The 24,634-nt window shown below is 41.0% G+C and overlaps 1 long non-coding RNA gene across 1 annotated transcript in view; it reads right to left on the bottom strand.

Moving 5' to 3' along the window:
• Window positions 1–15,010, bottom strand: part of LOC116558923 — a 155,703-nt gene extending 140,693 nt beyond the window's left edge. Inside the window, exons 1-2 of the long non-coding RNA XR_004272232.1 lie at window positions 14,969–15,010; window positions 9,041–9,226 (exon numbers count right to left, since the gene is read on the bottom strand). This is a non-coding gene — a long non-coding RNA (uncharacterized LOC116558923). The remainder of the gene's footprint in view (window positions 1–9,040; window positions 9,227–14,968) is intronic.
• Window positions 15,011–24,634: the final 9,624 nt, after the last annotated feature.

Here is a 24,634-nt window from a genome sequence, read left to right on the forward strand (position 1 = left end):
GGAAAAGATGAGCAATATTCTAGATTATTTTCATCTTAGTAAACACGAAGTTGAAGAGTTTTTTAAATGTCTGAATAATCCATCAAACATATGCATTGATCCAATTCACCAGGTAAGCGGCAAAATAGTCTATTTGACTCTAACTTATAAAAACAAAAAGAGGGCTGGGCACAGTGGCTTACGCCTGCATTCCCAGCACTTTGGGAAGCCGAAATAGGCAGATCGCCTGAAGTTGGGAGTTCAAGACCAGCCTGACCAACAAGGAGAAACCCCGTCTCTACTAAAAATACAAAATTAGCTAGGCGTGGTGACACATGCCTATAATCCCAGCTACTTGGGAGGTTGAGACAGGAAAATCGCTTGAACCCGGGAGGTGGAGGTTATGGCAAGCCCAGATCATACCACTGTGCTCCAGCCTGGGCAATAAGAGCAAAGCTCTGTCTCAAAAAAAAGAGAAAATTAAGTGGAGAGTGGAAAGAGCTGATCAGCTGTTGAGAAGTATCTCCTGTGTATGTATGTATGGGTACATATACTACACATACACATACATATGTAAACACATACATGTAAATCCGTCTGTATAGAGAAGCTCCTGCCATTCAGTTTACCATCCAGTTGGGCAAATCATGTGCCCACAAAAAATTACAAAGTGATATACCAGCAGGCATAAAATAATATAACATAAAATATACCAAAGAAGTATGTGCTGGCAGAAAGAGGAGTGGGATACAATTAAAATCTGATTATTATAAATTGCCAGAGAAAAATGGGGGCAAGCACTTCAGAAAAATAAATTGGCATGATAAATGGAAAGCAGTTTAATTTAGCAAATTACACCCTGGGGACACAGGTCTCACTAACATGAGAAAAGGACCCACATGAATAAAGTATGAGCTATGAAATTAAAGTTAATAGATTGATAAATGACAACTGGTATGACAAGCCAAATTTTAGTTTTGCTTGAAACATCCAGGTAGGTAAGGCAACATTCATATTGTTGTTGCTGTTTTACTTGAAATATCGTGTAATGTCCTTGTATGCTATGTAGGACAACAGATATAAAGATACAACATAAGAAGGCACAACGTAGTACTAACCTCATGTCGGGGACCTTGACATGTGTGCACAAGAATTCTGCATGCTCTTGGACCTGTTCAAGCTTTGACCTTTGTTTCTGAAATGTCAAGGTATCTCTTGTGTCATCATGAGCCTCCTCCCCCAGCCCCTCATAGCTGTACCACTGAAGGGACATAAACTATGCCAGAAACGATAAGACCTGAGATTTGCTGAACACCACCAATTCTTCTGTCAACATTCCTGTCCTGAAATCTCCTTTTACTTAACAAACCTAGATCACTTTGTGTTCATAACACAAGAGAGAAGAAAATGGAGGCAAATAATCAATCACTTTTCTTCAAAAGATAATTCTCAGGAGGGAAACTAATACCACCTGTCTAGTTTATCATGCATGGTCTGGGTTCACCTTTTTTTTTTTGTCATTGTCACAAGTTGCTCCACTTGCATACCACCCAAGCTGCTAACAAGAACGAAAGCTCATTGGGGCAAAATCTGACTTTTCCATTTCTTGCATAGTCCCTATTGTAAGTCAAGGAATTCAGTTCCAGCCCCCGTGCACAGCAGGAACTCAATATGCTTGTGAAGCAAGAGATAAACACCCCAGTTTTGCTCAGATGATGTTTTAAAGAATGCATTAAAAAAGAATTCATGAATGAATCAGCTCATCAGGGTGATCATCAAGTTATGGATCAGATACCCACAAATTTCATTCAGTTTAGTTACTGAAAAAGTCAAAATGACCAGACCGCAAATTACCAGAATAGATGTTTTGCACATTTCATAACTAAATAGACTTAATATTGAGACGTACTGCTCAGCAGTTGATTGGGAAAACTGTCGAGTCAAAGCTAATCAAACTGGATTTTAATGTCCACAAGGGACATGGGACTATGCCCATTTTGTCAACATGTTGTACCACCACATAGCATAGCATCTGCCACACAGTAGGTGCTTGTGGCAGCTTCTCATTAAGATGAACACATCAATTCTTTCCTTATTTGAATACACAAACTATTCCCCTCTTGTGAGACGGAATCTTTGTCCAACTACTGGATCCTGAGTTCTCCCATGATTGCTTTGGCATACACAAGAGGGAAGAAGGGCTCTGTGTGACTTGCAAGGCTACGTTTAAAAATTTTTGCAGCTTCCAACTGGATTTCTTAGAACACTTGCTTTGAGGAAGGCTGCCACAAGAGAAGAAGCCTGATTGCCAAGAGACTGAAAAGCTTTGCTAACCATGTGGAGAGAGAGATTTCTGACTAGCCCAATGCCAGACACATGAGTGAAGAAACGTTTAGATGGCTCCGATCTGAGCTACAATCTGACTACAACCAAATGAGAGACTCCAAGCAAGAACTGCCCACTGGAGCCCATCAGTCCCAAGAATGGTGAGTGATAATAATAAATTGTTTCATTAAGTAGTCACTAGCTTTAGGGTAGCTTATTACACAGCAATAGATAGCTGAAACAGTGTTCAATGCTTACTGAATAAGTAAATAGATTGATAAAAAGAAAGCCACTTAGAATGAAGGGTTCCCAAATGAACCCAGTTAAATCCATTACATAAATTATTTAGGTGATGTCAGCAACAGTAAAGACTATCAGAAAAATTGGAAAACTCTGTGGATAATTAAGGCCAAGAGGAAATCTGCTACAGAATAGAGAAAGTAATTTTTTTGCGAGTGGAATTTTCCAAATTCACTAACCATCTTGACTGTATTCACTAGATGTTTGCTCAATGTTCTACTTCTTTTTTCACAAAGTAAACTCACGATTGTGTTTTAGCCATGATCCTAGGTACAAAGGAGGAGAAAACATGTTAACCAAGAAGGAACATGAGAAACTAAGGAAAGCAGATTTTCAGGAGCCTGATCTTTCTATGAAGACTCTCACTATTCTCTCTCTTCCTTTAATTTTGTAGAATAGACTTTGGCTTAGGTAACATTGTGTAAAGCAACTAAATATAGCCAGAGATCAGGGTGGGTGGGAATGGAAATGAGAGGCTAAATGTTGGACACTAGCAGCTGTTACTTCATCACATTCCCCCCCCCCATAATTGTGCCATGATGCTCACAGAGCTCTTCAGCTGGATACGGTCACCATTTCATAACAATAAGAAGATCCAAAGGCCAGGTGCAGTGGCTCACACCTGCAATCCCAGCAATTTGCAAGGCCAAGGCGAGCAGATCACAACGTCAAGAGATCAAGACTATCCTGGCCAACATGTGAAACTCTGTCTCTACTAAAAATACAAAAATTAGCTAGACATGGTGGTGCATGCCTATAGTCCCAGCTACTCGGGAAGCTGATGTAATTCATTTCACTTTACCATCATTCTTATCACAGGTACAATAGTTTTTCTGTTTGTGTGTGTGTGTGAGGCAAATAAATATCAAGAGGATGTATTTAATCTTCGTTGGAGTTTTAACTTTGTGCCTTTTCAGATGAAACCACACCAGGGTCTCATCTTCTCTTTTCTGAGTATCCATTTCTTATGACAGAACAGGTCCTTAGTGCACAAACTCACCCTACCTTCTTCTCAATTACAGAATGCTTTTCACCCTGCCCCAACACGAATTCACAAACCCCCATTCCCAAAGAGATTCCAATTTTGTCAGAGCACAAAGATCATGTTCAGAAGAGGTGCTCTTGCAATCACTGGAAGATGGAAGAGGAAAATAAATTTTTCAGTAGCTACAGGCAGGTTTGCAGGCATTGGCAGATGACATATGGAATAAAATGTAGAAATGTTTTGACTAACTACACAATCAACTTGATGTAGTTTTCAAAAAATACACAATTGGACGGTCTCTGTGGACCTAATAACCAACATTCATCAAATCTTATTTTATTTGACTCTACAAACAGGATCCAGAGCAAGCTCAAGGTCACTTGTTGGGCAAGCAGCCCTTCATGGTCACTCTGAGCAGGCTAGGGAGCAAAATGGCTTAAGCTAGGACAGAGGCTAGGACAATTATCAGATATGACCGACAAAGTTCTTGAAATCTAGCTTCAACACATGGAAAAGTCTTTCTTATTTCCTACTCAATCTGTTGCCATTTTATTCATATCAATTCAAAACAATCTATTGACTGGTATTGTCTGGCAATAGAGATGGGGAATTGTAAAGTCTGTCCTCAAGGAGCTTTCCAGAGTGATGGGCTATGGAAGTGTGACACCTGAATTTCCCAAAAGACGGATAAGAGCCATGCATGCCAGACATTTTTTCACTGAGACTCAGTAAGTACCATCACTGCCCCAAACTCCTCCCATACCACAAGGACTGAAAGCCTGGAAACTACATTTCCCAGGCTCTCTTGTCCATAAAGTTCTTGGTATAATCTTACATTAAGAGGTACTCTTGCAATCACTAGAAAATGGAAGAGAAAAAGACATTTTTCAGTAGCTACAGGAGGGTTTGCATGCATTGGCAGATGGCAGACATGGGGCTATGTGTCAGCTTCTGAGCATCCTTCTGAGAATCACCCACTCCAGTACTGCAGGCAGCTAAGACCACTGGTGGCAATCTGGCTTCCCAGGGATTCCAACACTTCAGATTTCTAGGAAGTTGACCTTCATTCCCCAGCCCTTCCAATGATTCCATAAAACCTCTAATTCTACATATTGCATTCCTTCCTAATGGAATAAAATACTTACAGAATAGTTGTCAGAATGGGATAGATATATTTCAGTAATAAATAACCCCCCAACTCTGAATAATATAATAAGATAAGGTTATTCTTTGTTCAGGACATAGAACAAAGTGGCTTCCATCTTGTACCTAAGATCTCTGTGCAAGAGGAAGACAGTACATAGAGAAAGCACATAAACCCACTTCACTCTGAGAATAAAGGTGACATAGTATTTCAGCTTACATTCCATTACCAAAAAAAAAATTGATCTCAAGGCCCCAGTTAAATTGTAAGGAAGGGTGAGACTATGGCCTTCCTCTGTGCCCAGAGGGAGGAAATGGTATGATGAACACATTGCATTTTATCAGGTTTCTATTTTTTTAATTAAATCTGTTGATTATATTTGATAGTAAATGCTGTGTCCTGTAACAAAATTCTAAAATATGTGGCATAGACTTCATAGTCAAGTAGTGCTTGCTAGAAACAGATATAACAGACTGGATGACTGGAGATCCATATCACGGAGTGGAAAAACACTTGGCAATATTATTGCCTTTGGTAACCTGAAAGTCAGACCACATGACTCTTGAGCTTGTAGGTGAAAAATAACATGTGTTGGTTGCTATTGGCTGCTTTTGGAAACACAGTAAAACAATAAGAGGCTCTCAGGAAATAATCAACTGGTTTTTGAGCAAAGCTAAAAAGAACAAGCAACTATTTCTAGAGCTCCCTTTTGATATCAACTTCTGTATTAGTCAGGGTATACAATGCTCACTGCCATAACAAACAATCCCCAAAAGTGCAATGGCTTAACATCTAAAAGCTTATTTCTCACTCACAAAAAGTCTAATGTGGCTATTCCTCTGAGAAGGGATTCAGAGATCTAGATTTCTTTCATGTTATGGTACTACATCTTCTGGTATCAGGGCTATCCTGGCATTATCCAGCCAGAAGAGAGAGAGAGAGAGACAGACAGACAGACAGAGAGAAAGAGAGAGAGAGAGATTGTCTCTCTGGCTGAGCAATTGCTTCCTAGAAGGAGCTCTACACTGTGGAAGGGAAAGAAGATAAATCACTGGTCAGCTAGCCACCTCTGCACTGGACTCTCAAATTTTCTTTTTGTTTCTTTTTTGCTGCTATGTAGTTTATTTTCCCCACTTTAATAATATTGCTTCCTCCTGTTCTTTCCAACTTCTTTTCCTTTTTTTTTTTTGACATGCACTTTCCCTCTTATCTCTTGTTTGATCTTGCTTTCCTCTTTTATTTCACTGCTAATAATAATTAATCGTAGCATCCTACTCTCTACTCTGAGTAATTTCTTTTCTTTTATTTGAGACAAAGTCTCACTCTGTCACCCAAGCTGGAGTGCAGTGGTGTGATCTCGGCTCACTGCAACCTCTGCCTCCTGGGTGCAAGCGATTCTCCTGCCTCAACCCCCCAAGTAGCTGGGACTACAGGCATGCACCAACATGCCCAGCTAATTTTTGTATTTTTAGTACAGATGGGGTTTTAGTTTGTTGGTCAGGCTGATCTCAAACTCCTGACCTTGTGATCTGCCTGCCTCAGCCTCTCAAAGTGCTGGAATTACTGGCGTGAGCCACTGCGCCCAGCCTACTCTGAGTAATTTCTAAGCATAAGGTCAAGAGAAAAAGATGGGGCTGTCATCTTTTGAGAGGAAGTGACTTTAGCATTTTTTCCTGCAACTTAAATACCAACTGATTCTGACTGTTAGGAGTGATAGGCATTGGAAGGGAGACGTCAAAATAAATCTATACGGCAAATAAGATATTTGCAAGACAATGTTTTTTATGCTTTCTTGATCCATGTTCTTCAGTTTTTCAGGTTTCATGCTGGCTTTGGGGTAAAAGTTTCCAATGTTGGGTTATTTTCTCTTTTTTTCTTTTTTCTTTTTGAGACAAGAGTTTTGCTCTTGTTCCCCACACTGGAGTACAATGACGCAATCTCGGCTCACCGCAACCTCCGCCTCCCAGGTTCAAGCGATTCTTCTGCCTTAGCCTCCTCAATAGCTGGGATCACAGGCATGTGCCACGATGCCCAGCTAATTTTTTTGTAGTTTTAGTAGAGAAGGGGTTTCTCCATGTTGGTAAGGCTGGTCTCGAACTCCTGACCTCAGGTGATCCACCCGCCTCGGCTTCCCAAAGTGCTGGGATTTACAGGCATGAGCCATTGCACCCGGCTGGTTATTTTCTTTTTTCAATTATTAATAAAGACCACTCATTACTGCTGGATGAGAATGGCAAATGTGATTGAAATCATTTTCAACTCTTTAATAACACAATTATAATATTTAGACAGTTCTCTTTCATTTACAGGTGTAACTCCTACCCATTTTTAGTTTGAGAAAGAAATGCACATTTTTTTTAAATGTGAGATTTGAATATTTTATCATATGCAAATGCACATTCCCCCATAAGAGAAGTAACCAGCACAATAAACTATTTTTTCCCTACAAGCTACCTCACTCTATTCCTTATTTTTTGGTTTATGAAGAAAAATAAGGCTTTAGATCCTCCCTTTCAAATGATTCCCAGTGTGAGTCCAGGATCAGTCTGCTCAGAAATTTGAGTTTTCCAAAACTGAGGTTCTTTAAAAAATTAAAAATAGACTTTCAATATAATCCAGCAATTCCTCTGCTGACATATATCCAAGAAAATGAAATCAGCATCTCAAAGAAATATCGACACTCCCATGTTAATTACAGCATTATTCACAATAACTATGACATAGAAAAAAACCTAATTGCCTATAGACAGATAAATAAACTGTGTGATATATACATATACATATACACATACACACGTATGTGTATCTATGCACACAGTTTGTGTAGATATACACAAATATGTATATCTATGCATACAATATATATGTATGGATATATATGCATATATATGTATGTATATATATGTGTATATATTGGAATACTATTTAGCCTTTAAGGGGAAGGAAGTCCTGTCCTTTGTGACAACATAGATAAACTTGGAGGACATTATGTTAAATGAAATAAGCCAAGCACAGAAAGAAAAATACTAGATGATCTCACTTATATGGGGAATCTAAGAGTTGAATTCACAGAGGCAGAGAGTACAGTAGTGGTTGGCAAAGGAGTAAGGGAAATGGAGACACATTGGTCAAAAGATACAAAGTTTCAGTTATGCAGGATGAACAAGTTCTAGAGACCTAATGTATAACATGGGGACTGTAGTTTATAACACTGTGTTGTATATTTGAAATTTGAAATTTGCTAAGAGAATAGATCTTAAGTGTTCTCACCATACACAAAAAAGTAACTATGTGAAGACCTTATATATTATAATGGATATATTAATTAGCTTGATTTTAAAATCAACTCACTATGTGTATGTGTATCAAAACCTCACACTGTGTATCTTAAAAATATACAACTTCAATTTTTAAAAAGAAATTTGAGTTTTCTAACTGAATTAAAATCTGTGTTGAGCAAGACTCAGCCCTCTCAATTCTACATCATTATTTGGCAAAGGGTCCTAGTAAAGTCACAGTATACAGCACCTTTCGATTTCTGTGGACTTTTTCCTCTTTTCTGATGGAATATTGACATGACATTAGAGCCCTGGAACCTTGACAAGCTTCTAGAAGGATTTTTGAGAGTGCTGTTTTGTATATTTTGGGCAGCAAAGATTATAGAATACACAATATTCTTTACAGTCTTTATATGCTTGCCAGACATTGTGCAACTATTGTCCCATTCAATCCTCTTAAAGTGTTATGAGGCAACTATTATTATCATCCTTATTTTATAGATGAAGAAACCGAGGCTCAGAGAAAGTCAAGGAGATGCAGTTCTTAAATATTACTTTGAAAACTTCTACTTTATTTCACTAGAAAGTCTGTAACTTAACCACTCTATTACCAATCTATTTGCATAAAAATGACCCAAAGAGTTTGCGTAATGATGATGGGAGTTGGAGAATGTCAATCAGCAGAAAATAAGACAAAAAATTCAAATTCTGGTGGAAATGAATCATAACAATGATAATTACCAACATTTCTTAAGAATTTACTATACACCAGGCACTGTTCTAAATCCTTTGCCTGGACTAACTCAAGGAATCCTCACAATGACCCTAAGAGACAAACGTTATTATCTTTTTTTTTTTTTTTTTTTTTTTTCAGATAAAACTGAGGTACAAAGACATTAAATTACAGGATCACACAACTAGCCATTAACAGGATGTAAAGTAATGAGCATCATGAACTATTTGTTACCCATGGAGATAAACATGGCAAACTGGAAATGTAACTATTGCAAGTTCTTGAGCATGGCTTACCTTCTGTGATCTGCTCACATGGTCAGAACCGTCCTTAGGTAACAAGCATGCAAAGCTCTGGCCCAACCTCTTCTTCATCTGAATGTAGGAAGTTTTGGATGATGTCTGCGTATCCTCAGAACAGTCTCCTAACCATTCCTCTCTCACCAGACCCGGAGGCGTCCAGTGCCAAGGAGCTCTTCTGTCCTATTGAAAGCAGAGAATGGTTCTCTCTAAAATAAATACAAAGAGCAAGCAAATTTAGTCAGTTTATGCAAAACACAAAATGGCATCTGCCATCTGGAAAAACACACTAAAGCCGTGAGCCGTCAAGCCCCTTTCAAGACTTTGGCATGTAAAATCAACATTTTTTTTTAAGTCTGAAAGGTCCATGTGAACTTCCAGCTTCATTAAATGTAACTCACCCTCCCCCCTATTTCTCTTGCTGACATCCACTCACCCATCACACATAGTTCCCCGTTTTAAAAAATTAGATAGATGGATGGATAGATAGATAGATAGATAGGCAGATTTTTTTACTACATGGTGAAAAGGTCTCTGAGAGATGGGCTTACCAACAGAGGATTTTTAAAGAAGATAATAAAGAAACACCCTTCATAATTACCTTCTTTTTCATGTTTAAAACAGTTTAAACAAATAAACTTGCCTTTGTATTGCCTATATATATACTTGAAACCTGGTTTGTCACTGACATTCCAGAGGCCCAAGATTGTGGGTTGATGCTGTTGGTGTCTCTGTGATCCCAAACTCCTGATCTTGCCTCCCTCTGCACTAACCTCAAGAAGTTCAAGACAGATGAGAAGAAGAAGGGCTGCTTAGGTTTTGCCTTGGTGCCAAGCTCGGTAAGTGGGGCATCCAGGTGGAAATATGTTCAGCAGACAGAAGCAAAAATAAGATGCTGTCAATGCTTCGTTAAGAGTTTTGGTTACATGGGCAGGAATTGAGACCTGAAAAGTCACTGATGCAGTGTCAGGAGGAGGCTGATCAAACCAAATGCACAGAGCAGGAGCTGAATCACTCCTGAGGATGAAGTTATCCATGGTCTTGGAATCAAGGAGGCTGGGGCACAGTCAGAAACCAGGAACAACAAAAGAACACTGGACCACGACACAAGGAACAGCAGCTAAAATACAATAAAGCATTCCCATGGCCTAGTCACTTTACATTCATTAGATCATTAACTGTCACAACAATTATAGGAGAAAAGTATTGTGCATGTGAGAAAACTGGAGGCCAGAGAGGTTAGGTCACACTGCTAGAGGAGGTGTTCAGGTTTAAATACAGACGTGTGATTTCAGAGTCTATCTCTATAACCACCACATTTTACCGCCCAGCATATGTATGTATAGCCCAGACTAGAGACATATACACCATAGGCTGTTTTCTCTATTTATTCTTTTTAACAGGTGACTTTTATTTTATCCAATATATTAATCTGTATTTCCATATTCTCTGTTTTATAATCAGAACTTCTCAAAGTTTACTGGGATAAGAAATTAAAACCTGCCTAATGGAAAAAAGAAACTAAAACTTGATGAATGAAGAAAACTTGTTTTTTTCAGGAGCAGAAAACTATACAAGGCCAGAGGTTGGTGTCAGGATCTGAATGGTACCTAGGATTAGTCCTGGTGCTGTTCAGATCAGAGTCTGCTGCTGTCTCTTTCCAGGTAAATCCCATTGCAAGGCCGAGGATCTGTTCCTCAGGTCAGATCTTTGGGTGTACAGGAGGGGTTGTGGGGAGCCACGATGGGGAACAGTTTATTTCGCCAGGGTGATCTGATCAGAGCATCAGATTCTCTACTTCTTTTCTTAGTCAGCACAATCCATCTATGGGTATTTGACCCTGGCTGGCTCATTCCATCATCCTCTGCCACATTTAGAAGTGCCTGGTGACACTGGCATCAAAACGACTACTCTTTTGATCATTTCTTTCCCTTTCAGATTTAGGGAGATGTGTTGAAGTCTTCCAGAAGTCAGTATGCTGCTCTAATAGAAACAGACATGAGCATGGAATCCACCGGACCTCACTTAAACCCTTAGCTCCATCACTTATCAGCTTTGTGACCACGGACAATTTATTTAACCTCTTTGGTCCTCAGTTTCCTCATCTGTAAAATATAAGATGCTGGGAGGATTGGATTGGCACTATAAATTGTTGTTGTTATTATTATTATCAGCAGCAGTAAGAACATTAGATACTATCACCCATCAGTTGCAGCAGAAGACCCATTCCTGCCACTCCTGGACAGTTGCCAAGTTGCTGCAGAAATGATGTGACAATGGACTCCAATATATTATTGAAGTGACATTCTCCAACTCCAGGGCCCGAGGAGCTTGCTGCTATCACAGAGGCCCCTTTAGGCCAGTCTTTTGAGTGTCACTTACACCAGTTTGGAAGTAATCTGCTTGCTCGCCCTTCCAGCAAAGGATGTCATGATCAGCTAATGGAAAGTGACAAGAAGGGATATAATGAATGAGAGGGAGTTAAAGTTTGGGATAAAAAAAGAGCCTTGTTCTTTTGGGGAATGCACAATGCTAAGCATACCATGTTAAATCGTGCGTGTCAAATAATGGACTAATTAAGAATCTTCATCCATTTTTTCACATCTCATTTTTGTTGTCCTTTCAAAGATGTATTTTCAAATTAGCTCTTAACTCTTTAAATAAGTACCAACAGGAAATAAAAAGAAACCTTGTCTATCAGAGAAGCAAATGATAAACTGAAAAGAAAATACATGGGAAAGGAAGATGAGGATTTTGTGGGAGATGCTGAGAAGTTTTTATCATCATAGCAGCAACTTCTTGAATAATGGAATTTAATAACATGTAATAAACTATGATCCAGGAGAACTCTGATTCAATCCCACTAATTGTTTGAGCCAGTGAAAGGAAGGCAAAGTTTATCGTGCCAACATGCTGCTAATGCCACTGAACACCGCAGGGAACAGACAATTGTTCCCAGCTGCCTACCTACTCACACAGAGGGGGCACATCATCCCTGCTCCCAAACCCCGAGCTGAATCTCCAACTTTCAATGACAATCCTAGTTCTAGGACTTTAAAGTCACAGAAATGTAATTTCTGCAATCAACAAACTATTGTATTATGCAGAGAACAGAGGGGTAACTACATACAAAGCCCCCAATTAGATTATAAAGAATAATAACGAATATGCTTTCATGCTAATGTTAAAAAATACAAAAACCTATAATAAATTTAATTGAGCACATGATCATAAGCACTGTTTTTCTACCTACATAGTTTTGCTGTGTTAAGGTAGACTCCAAATAAAGAAACACTTTTTTTCATTGTTATTGAAAAAAGTGCTTTTTTTTCTTTTCACTTTGGATCATTTGACCAATGTCAAAAAATCGGAAGGTATAATTAAGAAAAAAAATTATTTTTTCCTATCATTACTCAGATTATATTTAAGGATAATTTTTAAAAAATGAATTGAGACAATTCTTTGAATAATTCAGTTCTTTCCTAACAGATTAGAGGTTTCTAATGAAAATATATTATTTTTGTCTGAATTATTCATATAATGCCCTTAGTTTTCTACTTTATTTTATAGGTGTGGGTCTGTCTATTGATTAAAAAAAAATCCTTTGTAATCATTTTAAATTATTCTTTAGGTTTTTATTACAATTAAGTATATAGGGGTTTTGGTACATAAATCTTACGTACCTCAGGAATAAACCATCTAAAATTCTACAGAACATTTTGCAAAACAGCTATTTTAATTACTAAACCAAAAAGAACAACAAAAAAAGTAAGAATAAGTATTAACTTTTCTCTCCCAAAAAGGTTCATGAAACCTTAACGATTACATTTGGCAGGAGAAGGAGGAGTGAAATACCTCTGTAAAGTGATAGTCTAAAAACAGGAAAATTAGTATTGTGCCACGGCTATGAGCAGCTAATAAAGGGAACATGGTTAAAAGAGATTAAGGTTCAAATTAAGGTCAGAAAAGAGACTGATTGAGGAAAACTGCCATGTTCCATTGCATGGCAGTTTAAGTGAGACAGTTTCCCCCTGAATCCGCCTTAGGTTGAAAAATTACACTGTTGGGGTTAATAAAGAGGCCAGGCATTTGTTTGGACTGAGACTTCAATTAAAATGTTATTTGGGGTAGCCAGAGCTAATGTCTTGCTTAGAGGTAAACTGAACTGCCTTTTAAGAGAATGGAAAAAAAAAGAAGATGAAGAAGAATAAAAAAGACCACCTAATCTGTCAAAGACCCTGAATAACTGGCAGAAAGAATTGTGTTTGCTGGACCTGTGCCCAACTCAGCAGTGAGCATTCTTAAAGGTTTTGTGACATCATCTGAGGCAGCTGAGGTTTTCTAAGTTTTTGATTGTTGCACTGGGTGAAGAATCTAGTGTTCAGCTGAGCCTTTTTGAGACAAAGAAAAAAATCTGGTTGGTGTAATATGCCAAGTTTGAGCTTTCTTTTTTTAATGCCACAAGTGAGGTGGGACCAAGAATTCTGGGTCTTAGTGTCCTGCCTCTACCCCAAAGACAAAAATTGATGAATACAGTTAATTGAATTTCTCAGTCCATACCAATTCGCCCACAGTTAGACAAAACCCACCAAAGTTTGCTTTCATTTTACTTCTTTACGGTGAGTGAAAATCTGCCCCCAAATAAGTTCCTCCTCCTCTCCATTCACTCCTATATCCCACAGAGATTCATTCAGGATGTTTACTCTGGGCAGCATGAAGCATATTTTGGTCAACAAAACACATACATTTTGCAGATTTTATAGGGCTTATACTTTGAGGAAAGGAGGAGCAGTTTATAAGATATATATTTATATTTTTATTGCACTTTAGATTCTGGGGTACATGTGCAGAACAAGCAGGATTGTTGCATAGGTACATACATGGCAATGTGGTTCGATGCCTCCATCCCCCTGTCACCTATATCTGGCATTTATCCCCATGTTATCCCTCCCCAACCTCCCTACCCCCAACTGTCCCTCCCCATTCCCCCTCAACAGACCCCAGCGTGTGATGCTCCCCTCCCTGGGTCCATGTGTTCTCATTGTTTGACACCTGCCTGTGAGTGAGAACATGCAATGTTTGAGTTTCTGCTCTTGTGTCAGTTTGTTGAGAATGATGGTTTCCAGATTCATCCATGTCCCTACAAAGGACACGAACTCATCGTTTTTTATGGCTGCATAGCATTCCATGGTGTATATGAGTTCTATATATATTTACAAAGCTGTTAACATTAAAAGAAACAATATGGAGATGGAGAAGGATTCCATTTCTCTTCAGTATTTTTCTTAACCAATCCCATAAGCAGCCACATTACAAAGGCATGGGGTGGCTAAGAAAGCTGGTTAATGGCAGATACAAAATACATGATTTTCTGTTGGGAAGCTGAATTTGAGATCTGGTCTTAGAGATAAAGAGATTCACAGAGAGAGAGGCGGGACAGCCCCAAAGAGCGTAAATAAGAGCAAAAATGAACTTAAGAGTATGGACGTGACTGGCATTTTTTTGTCCAAAGACTGATACAACAGAGCAATGGACTGATGGCTATAGAAGTGCCGAACCAGAAAAGGGCTCTGGGCTAGGGAAAGAGACGCTCTCACGGAAGGAGCAGGACCAGGTAACCGCATGTAGTGCGGTGCTGGAGTCCAGAGAAGAGGAAAGGAAACATTCTTGTCCCTTGTTTCCCTCATGCTGTTCAGTTTTTTAACAAAGTCTGGAAAATAAAATCTGTTTGGCTTGATACCCATTCAGATTGGCCTCAAATCCAGTTTTTTATTTAACTAAAGAAGATGTTCATGAAAGCCTAAGTCCCCCTCTCCCAATTTCACCAAAATTAAAACAAAATAAATTTGCTTATCAAGGACATTCAATCTTCAGAATTTTCTTGAAGAATATAAACTTGGTTGAAAGAGCAGTAGCAGGCAGTACCTCAAGTTACTCAGGAGGCTGAGGCAGGAGAATCACTTGAACCTGGCAGGCGGAGGTTGCAGCGAGCCGAGACCACACCACTGCACTCCAGCCTGGGTGAAAGAGCGAGACTCCATCTCAAAAAAAAGACCACTCCACACAGAGGCATAATGCAAAGTGGGAACGATAACACTTTGAAAACAAAATGCCAATAATGAGATCATTGTAAAGGGAACAGGGAACCAGCAAGCTGAGAAGTAACACAACGTCCACGAGTGCTACGTCTGTCCAAGTGGTGGCAAAATCTGCCAGGCCCAGATTGACTTCATTAGTCATTTAGAAGCACGTAGATCACAGAAAAAATTCGCCTCCTCCTCACTGAGAAATAATTGATCATCGGTATAAATAGAAAGGAATTAGAACACCAATTCTTCAAAGCATAAATACTTCATTCACCAACCAGTTGTGATTTCGCTCATGGCAATTAGGAAAATATGCAATATTACCACTGGACAGGTGTGAATGTAATCAACTTTAACAGAGAATCGAGGTGGATAATTCACATTGGATACAGACTGAATGTACAGATTACATTTTCCCAGATGCAGTTAAGGAATTTGGGGAGAAAGAAGCACAATTATATAACCCATTTAGCCCTATTCACAGCGCTTTTACTCCTTCAGGTCTACTCGCACCAATGTGATTCTCATTCAGCAAATATTTTTCAGGCACTTTCTAGATACAGGGCACCATGCTAGGTAATGGGAATTCTACCCAGAACAATCTTCTCTCTTAGCATCCTCCACTCATCTTCTGTCTTTTCTGTGCTCTTACTCAGCTTGACTTTTCTCCAAAGTATTTATCACTACCTGACATCATACCATATCTGTATTTGTTTTTTGTTCATTGCATCACTTACTAAAATAGGTCTGTGAAGCAGGCACTTTGACTGTCTTCCTGTGTGGTATACCCAACATTTAGGCCACATTAAGAGCTCAAAGAATGTTGTTGAATAAATAAGGCTTATGTCCAAAGAGACTATTCATTTCCATTATGAAAAGCAGAATAAAAGAAAACTATAGTTATGAGCATGTATAATTAGGGTTTCTAACCTAGGACATGAGAGAGGTCTTTCCTGAGCAAATGACTTTTAAGTTGGACCCTGAATAATGAGGAAGAGGCAGTCTGGAGAGGGCATTAGGAGGCCTTTCAAGGAGAGGCAGCAGCATGTATAATGGTATTTGTAGGGTTGAAATAAAGAGGAAAAAACCAGTGATGTGGAATCATGCTGAGGGAAGGGGAGAAGGGAGGAGTTTTAAGAGATGAAGCAGGAGCCAAGGACAAGAGCCAGATTATCCAAAATCTTGTAGGACATGTTCAAAATTGTAGACTTATTATAAGAGCAATATGGAGAGTTTTAAGCAGTGACATGATCAAAGTTGTTAAATCATGACTCTCTCCAACAAGCACAAAAGGAAGTATTTTCATGTGAGCATTCTGAAATTGGGTATGAGAAGCTGCTGGTATATTTCAGAATGTAGAGAAGTATAAAAACTTAAGCATATTTACTGAGTATCAACCAGAAGCACCCGATTATAATAGGCAATGTGGGGAGGGTGGTGACCACAAAAAGTTGGCAGCCTTTGTTCCTGAAGAGAACATGGCCTCGCTAGCCCACTACCAAAAGGCAATACACACCCACGGAAAAGTTAGAGGAAACAGAAGCCACGGATGCACTGACTCACTGTCTCTTTCCTGACTGCTTAAAGGCCATTACTGCCACAGAAGGTCCTTCCTAGTGTGGCAGGACGATGCTTTGCTGCCTCTGCCTCTACCCGGCCTCCCCTGGTGTTCTGAATTCCAGCAGCAAGAGGCCACCCCAGGCTCCCCAAACATAGGACAGACGACCCCCATGCCTTTGCATGAGCTGCCTGTCACTCTATCCCTCTTGATACTCACAGTTGGTCTCCTCCCCAGGACTCAGCACAAGAATATGACACGTGCCAGGTACCCAAAAACTATTTGTTGAATAAATGTTAGAGATTAAGCTAAACTGTCACCGTTATTCCACCTTTCTAGTGCGTACTTCCCGAGTGCCTGCTTTGTGCCAGGCACAGTGTTGAAGCCTTTCCACAGCGTTGAGGCCATTCTCATTTCGTCTTCACAACAATCTCATAAGGCAGATATTGCTACTATCCCCTGTCTATGGACAAGCAAACCAGGGCTCAGAGAGGTACAGAGGCTTGCTTAAGAGTTTTCTTACCTTACAACAGGGACATGAACCCACGTCTGCTCCTCTCCTAAGCCCCCATTGTGACTAGTTAGTTGCTTTTGCTCACCTCTTTCTTGAAGCCTTCCTTGATTCTCCAAACAACCCTGAAGATAAGCCTTAAGACTCCTAGAGTATTTTGTGTCAATGTGTGTTCATAGCCGTCCTACTTAATTTCTTCCTGGCAGTTTTAGTGTCTCTGGTGGATCTTGGTATCATCAATGTTGAATACCGTATTTGGCACTTGGTTGAAGTGTATATTAATATTTTTTGAAGAATAAGTGGATAAAGGAATCAGTTCAAGGCAATCTAATGTAAATTCTAAATGTACCCTTTAGGAGAATTAATAAAGAAACCTTTTTTTTTTTTTTTTTTTGAGACAGTCTCCCTCTATGTCCCAGGCTGGAGTGTAGTAGTGGAATCTTAGCTAACTGAAACCTCTGTCTCCCAAGTTCAAGCAATTCTCCTGCCTCAGTCTCCTGAATAGCTGGGACTATAGGAGTGTGCCACCACGCCCAGCTAATTTTTTGTATTTTTAGTAGAGACAGTGTTTTACCATGTTGGCCAGGCTTGTCTGGAACTCCTGGCCTCAAGTGATCCACCCACCTCAGCCTCCCAAAGTGCTGGGATTACAGGTGAGGAAAACATACTACACATGAATCCAACAGATAGAGTCTGACCATTCCCATTAACAAGAATTCCACAGTCCTCATTCTTTCCCTTATCTCCACCCAATACAGCATTCCTTTAAAGAATGATTTCTCTGGTAAATTGAAAATTTGCTTTATTTTCAAAATTTAAAATGCCAATATCATTCCACTGCATAAAGAGAGAAAAGGGAATCATGAAGACATTTATAGGACTATTCATGAGTCATGGGTCTATGCGCAAGCCCAGAGGACATGTAGTTGAGGAGCATGTAGGAAAGAAACTGTTCACTGCCACCTGTTCCCCCAAGAAGAATATGAGAGGTCATGCTTTTTAAACTTGAAATATATTTCTCAGGACTATTTTACACAGACGTACAAAAAGTGAAATATTCCAAATCAACCACCCTTCAGATGTTGTCATCTCCCAGATGAGATTACTATACTAGAAACATGTTTATTGGCTCACACGAGACATGTCACCTAACAATTCTTAGTAGGGGGTCTGAGGGAAATAACTCACCCATTGTGAAGTCAATGTTCAAATCAATATCCCTTGGGGAGAAAAATATTGCTCATTGATAGAGATTGATTTTTCTTTTCCTTAAGAAAATTCCCAAGGGGTAAACAACATTTTCTTTTCATAGTGAATGTAAACAAACAAGGCAATGTCAAGGTCTACATTTTCTTAGCCTCATTAGCATGATACTCAAAAATCATGAGTGTAATTATGAATGCCTTTTGACCTACTGAAAAATAGATACCAGCTCCATTTTTTAAAATTTCATTTTAATATCCAAGCAACGGGACTTCAAAGACAACTTGATGTATGTTCTCTGATTTACTAAACAGCACTACTATAAGTGAGATACTTTCTGGTACTTTAAAACAATTTTTAAAATTGTATATAAACTAAAAAATTCGATCTTATATTTTTTAACCTATGAGTTTGAAAATGTTCTTACTGCCTTAACCTTATTTTCCCACTCCCATTTGTACCCCTAAACAATTAAAAAGCATATGGAAGCTTTGGGTCTTCCATTTTCCGAAGCCCTTCACAAAAGCAAGATGTTTAAGTGGGCAAACGGAAAAGAAGACTGAATTAATTCATTTCGTATTTAGCATGTTGGTTCAGTCTAGTAAATATTTAGATTTATTTACAAGGCCATAGTAGATTATAGTGTCCAATACGTAGACTGCCTTCTTAGGCCACAAGTGTGACCAAAAGAAAGCTTGCCTTCTACTCTTTGAAACTCAAAAGTTGCATAAGAAAGGACAGATGGATGATTTGGGGAAAAAAGAAATGTCACTCAATTAATGTTTGTTGAAAAGGGTGTCACAGATCATTGGCAGAATTTCCACTCATTGGCAACTCCCTGAAGCAGCCAAAGATTAATTGAACACCCAGGCTACTGGGTTCTACAAGGAGAGAACAATGGTGTGCTGGTGATAACAGCGGCTAAGATGTGGAGCCAACAGAAGTACAGCTGAATGAACCATCTTCCACGTGCAGGAAGAGCACCCCCACAGCCAGACCATCTTTGTTCTTTTTTCCTGGGGTAGAGATGGATTCATATCATACCACACTCTTGTGGTATGTATTGTGGTATCTATTTCTTGTGGTATCTATGTCTCTTTCTAAAAGAATGCATTTTTTCAAGTGATTTAAACATAAAATTAGGAGCAAAGTTCATTGATTGGCATAGGGTCATGACCTACAACTTGACCTTAAGAAACATTTAAACCACACTGATTATACAGATTTTTCTGATCTAATGGTATGATCTATATAACTATATGCATCTGGTAACATAATAAATGCTGTCTAGAACAATGAAGCGAAGCAAAGCAAACCAAAAGCCCACAATTTAAAATAAACAAACAAAAAGTAAGATCTAACCCCACCTTCCTAAACATTTGCTTCTGTAGGAAGTAAAAAAAAGAAAAAAGATCCTCCAGAAGTACCAAAATCAAATATTTATTAGTCTTTTAATTTTCTACTTACTTGAAATTCAAAAATAATTTTCATGCTTTGATAGGAATGTGGGGTTGTTTATCATTTCAAAAGCACTTCTGCTTTTATCACAAATCGAAGAACTAACATTGAGAAACAAAGAACTGGAACATTTAGAGACACTGGGAATAAACTACAAACTAACATGGTCAAGGGAGAGAAAATATGATCCTCCAAGAATAATGTAGCAACAGTCAGAGCACATCTGGGATTTGATTCAAACCAACCTGGAACCAGAATGGATCTTCAGGCTGTTCTGTGTACACACACACACACACACACACACACACACACACACTCACGAACTGAGATTTCCAAAAGTGAAATTTCCAGAAGTTATCCTAGAGAATTAACCCCAGAAAAGACTTCACTGGCAGACACAGGCATAACTCTACTCCTTTTTGATGATCCATGCATGGGGTATATGGCAGTCTGAATAGATGGACCTTTCTGTGAAAACGTTCTGCCTAATCCTTCCCACCAAAGCGGGGTTCTGAAGGTGTCAGCAGGATTTGGCTGACTGGACCGTTAATGGAGCTATGGTTAATTATTGACTGATTAGGGATTTACCTTATCTTTCTGTCAGGAGCTGGCTCAAGACTTAACGGTAAGCAATTTAGAGCCATGGTGAACCTACCCTCATGCCTTTTTCTTCTTTTCCTTTGGGCCACTTTGGCTTGCCCTTCCCCATAATTCACATTCAGGTCAGAACTGCCAGTCCTTACAAGGCGTGGGAGTCCTCAAGAGCACCAAAAATAAGAGGGGCCAGGTCCACGGTGATGAGTGTTCAGAGACAGAGCCTTAGATTTGCCTTTTGCAAAATATGTTTATGGGTCAAGGTTTTCCACTTAAGTCTTCGGGAGGAAAAAAAAAAAGCACTTGCTTTCTGTCTCTAAACGTTCTGGTGATGCCGGTGGGTGAGAATCTGCCCCTCAGTCTCCAAGGCCCCTTGGCAAAGCCAGGGAATCAGGGAATGCGCACAGGCAGCTCAGGCCCAGCTGCCCCAGATAAGAGGTGGCCCGTGTTAATTCACAGGCTTCCTCTGCACCTCAGCAGGGCCTTCCTTTTCTAAACAGTCTCCCTTTAATGTTGGCGAATGTTGTTTTTCCATTGACTCAACATCTCGCCTGGTGGTAAGCCAGTGGGGAAAGTTGCAGCGGGGGAGGGGGAAAGTGGGAGAGAGTGATGCCAAAGCAAGAGAGCAGGACGGTGAGCCAGGTTTCCAAACACGCTAGACACCTGCTTTGGAAAGACAGTGACTGAGCCTAGACTTCTGGCTTCCTCTTCACTTTGATCAGCCTTTTGTTCCCTGCGGGTCAGTGATGGGCTCCCTGCCCTCCCCTCATCACTGCCCCCTTCACAGGGAGCAACTTCAACTTGGAATCCATCAGAAATTCATAACTTTTCTCTGTGAGTTTAACTGTCTTGTCTGAAGGAAAGGGAAAACAGTTACTAGAGTGCATGAAAGAAGAGAAAGGAATTCTAAGGAAGAGAAGACGGAAGGAAAGTAAGTGAGAAGAAGAAAATTGGAGAGAAAAAGGGGAAAACAGAATAGAGGAACAGAAATGAAAGGCAAAAAGGATAGAACAAAAAAAAGAGAAAGAGGAAGGGGAAGGAGAAGAACTGCAGAAAAGTGAAATCTGAAATGGGAGTTTTTCTCCCAGAAGATCAGTTTCTCAAGCCATAGGACAGTCCCCAGGCCAAGGATGAAGAACAAGGGGCTTCCCTGGGCAACCCCAGGTCAAGGGGCATCTTCAAAACCAAATCTTGATTAGAGCCAGCTAAATGTTTTGACTTAAAGGAGACACTGAGGATTATAAAGCAAAATGGAGCAGCATGAGTAAGAAAGAAACAGGAAAAAAAAGAAAATTTTTTTAAAAAAACTCATGGGACACAAAGGGAATGATAGAAAACACTTCTGAATCAGCTAGTCATCTACTAACAAGCTGTAAAGATCTCCAATGACAAGTTGTCACATTAGTTTAGTGAAACTGAAGCAGTACTTATCCCCTTTCCTGTGGTTAATCTCTCCCTGCGTGCCACAAAAACATGCTACCACATTTAATAGGATTAGTTTCGTTCTCTTTCTCCCCCCACCCCTTTTATTTTTTACAATTCTATTTTCAGCAATACAGGGACCCTTGAATTCATGGACTTCCTGTGGTGCACAGCAAAACCTGGTGTGCATGGTTTTTACCCCCTAAATCCTTTATTGTGAATGTGAAAAATGTAATTTGACTATTTTCCTATCTTTTCCCCTCAAAAGCCATAGCTTGGGGGAGTGGGGCAGGTGCTGATGGTAAAAGGGTCAAATCAAAACCAGGTTATGGAGAAGGACTGACGCAGCCCAATCCCTGCAGAGGCTATGTGCCCTAAGCGAAATTGCTCTAGCTCAGACTGCAGGCAGAACTGGATTCCAATTCTGGCCGTGCCGCTTACGGCCTGGTGGCCTTGACCAAGTGGTGACAGTCTCACTTCACTCATTCATACATGGGGATAATTTGTCTCTGGGCTGTTGGGAGAATTACACATACTATACTTTACTTCCTCATTCCTAAGATTCACTCTTTCTCCTATCTATGTTCCTGAAACCAATGTCTTACAATCCATTGTGCATTGATGATCCTTGTGTTTTCCTTTTCTCCCAAAGGCCATCTTTAAATGAATGGTGTGACTTATAATCTACTGCATTTTGGAATCAAGAAACAGGAACTGTGGGGTGTGAAGCACCTTCCCCAGTCCTGAGGGTAGCAGTGCTCAGGAAGTGCTGGGAGTGTGGACCGCCGCCCATTTTCACTCTGCCTGCTGCCTCCTAGCTGCCTTCCCACGGAAAGATCACTTTGGAATAGGAGAGAAGGTGTTGACACCTTTGCCCCTCATCCAGAACCTTCTGGAATTCCTAATTGAGGTTCCAGAGATCTGCCTAAATCAAACACCGATCATAACTGCCCATATTGGGTCAGAACCCAAATCCTTCCGTCCACTCTGCTTCCTCAAAGGGTCACCAACTGCCACGCTTAGCAGTGTCTTGCAAACAGTAATTATCTGATGAATTGAATTATTCCATTTTCTTTGAGTCCACTTTGGGTTAAGCACCCCCTCCCGCTCCCCCCCAGCACCGCCATCAGAAGATTAGCAAAGGACACAGAAGGGGATGAACTCGCCTGACGGTGGTGGGAAAAGGACGGTGGGGCCGGGGACAGGCACCAGGAGGAGTGAAAGGAGCAGCAGGGCCTGGGGCGGGGACGGAGGAAGATGGAGGTGGGAGGAAGAAGGAAGCTGGGGTGCGGGGCGCTGCCGAGACACTGCAGGGGGCACGCCCCGAGGCGAAGCCCGCACCCCCAGCAGGAGTTAAGGGGCCGGGACCCGCACTGAAAGTCAAGGCAGCTCCGCGCCCCCACCCACAGCGCCCCCCAGGAGAGAGTCCCGGACGCAGGGCCCCCGAGGCGGCAGGTCCAAGTCCTTCCGCCAACCCGGGATTAGCTGCTAGCCAGCCGCTTCAAAAGTCTGGGCGAGAGGAAGCCCAGACGCGTCGGCCCTTGCCCGGGCTGGAGTGCCAGCCAAATTTAGCCTCCCGCCTCGCCTTTTCTCCTATCTGCCCCTCCGCCCCTCAAACGACGCTTCCAAACGCCCCCCATCCCCCCACCCCCGCCCCGCCAGTTTCCCAGGCCTCCTCCTGGGAAACTGGCACTCCTCACCCACTCAACTCCCCTACACCCACCTCCGCCGCGCCCCCCAGTTCCACCTTCCCCCCCCATCCCCCCCCCCCCCCCCCCCCCCCCCCCAGCTCCACTCCCGTGCCCCCAGACACAGCTGCACACTACCCCTGTCCCACCCACTCGCGCTCTGCAGACACGCTTCCCCCAGCACTCCTCATTCCGTTCTCACTCAACTCAGCCACCAACACCCTTTGCCACTCGGCTTTTGCCCGCCTGCAAGTGTAGGGAACAGAGCTCTTTCCACCAGGAGGGTGCTGGGGGAGGAGAAGCCAGAAGTTACCACCCATCTTTGTACAGCGTGACCCCAAATAGGTTTCTCTCTAGTTTTGGGGGGTATCCTTTGTTTTTGTCCTCTAGAATCATGGACTTTTCCCACCTAGGTACAGAGAGAGTCGCCAGAGAGCAGGAACCTTCCACACTTGTCCAAAGACCACAGACACCAGGACAGTCATCTAGGGGTGATGCTTCCTCTTTCCCTCATTTAGACAGTGGAGTGCCCCCACCGCGACCCCTGGGGTCCATTCACTAGGGGCTGGGCCCACTGACGCTCCCTGCTGGCAATCCCTTCCTTACCCTCTCCGCAGGAATCTATGATTACTTTATCTCAAACCCTTTAAGGGTACCAGCAAAACACCTTTCTCGGGATGTTTAATAAGCCGCTCACAAGCCTCCCCAGTTCAAAAACTGCCAGCCCTCTTCATCTGTTGTCTGCTGCTTCAGCCTGTTCCGTTTCCTTGGCTTTCTTTCCCCCAGGCATGGCACCTTCCTCCCTGTCTTCCTTTCCCTTCTCTTGCTGTCTTTGGCTGGGCTCTCCCCTAATCACCTTAGGGGATGCTTGTATTCATTGGTTTGAACATAACTTTATGAAAGGTCATATTTTACTTTATGTGGATTTGGGGGAGGTTGTTCAGTCAAACGTAAAAACATATAACACATGATCTACATTCTCTTCTTCTTTCTTCTTCTTCTTCTTCTTTCTTCTTCTTCTTCTTTCTTCTTCTTCTTCTTCTTCTTCTTCTTCTTCTTCTTCTTCTTCTT

This window comes from Sapajus apella, unplaced genomic scaffold (assembly GCF_009761245.1).
Source record: "Sapajus apella isolate SASKATOON/1434 unplaced genomic scaffold, GSC_monkey_1.0 scaffold22, whole genome shotgun sequence".
In the NCBI taxonomy this organism is placed as follows: domain Eukaryota; kingdom Metazoa; phylum Chordata; class Mammalia; order Primates; family Cebidae; genus Sapajus; species Sapajus apella.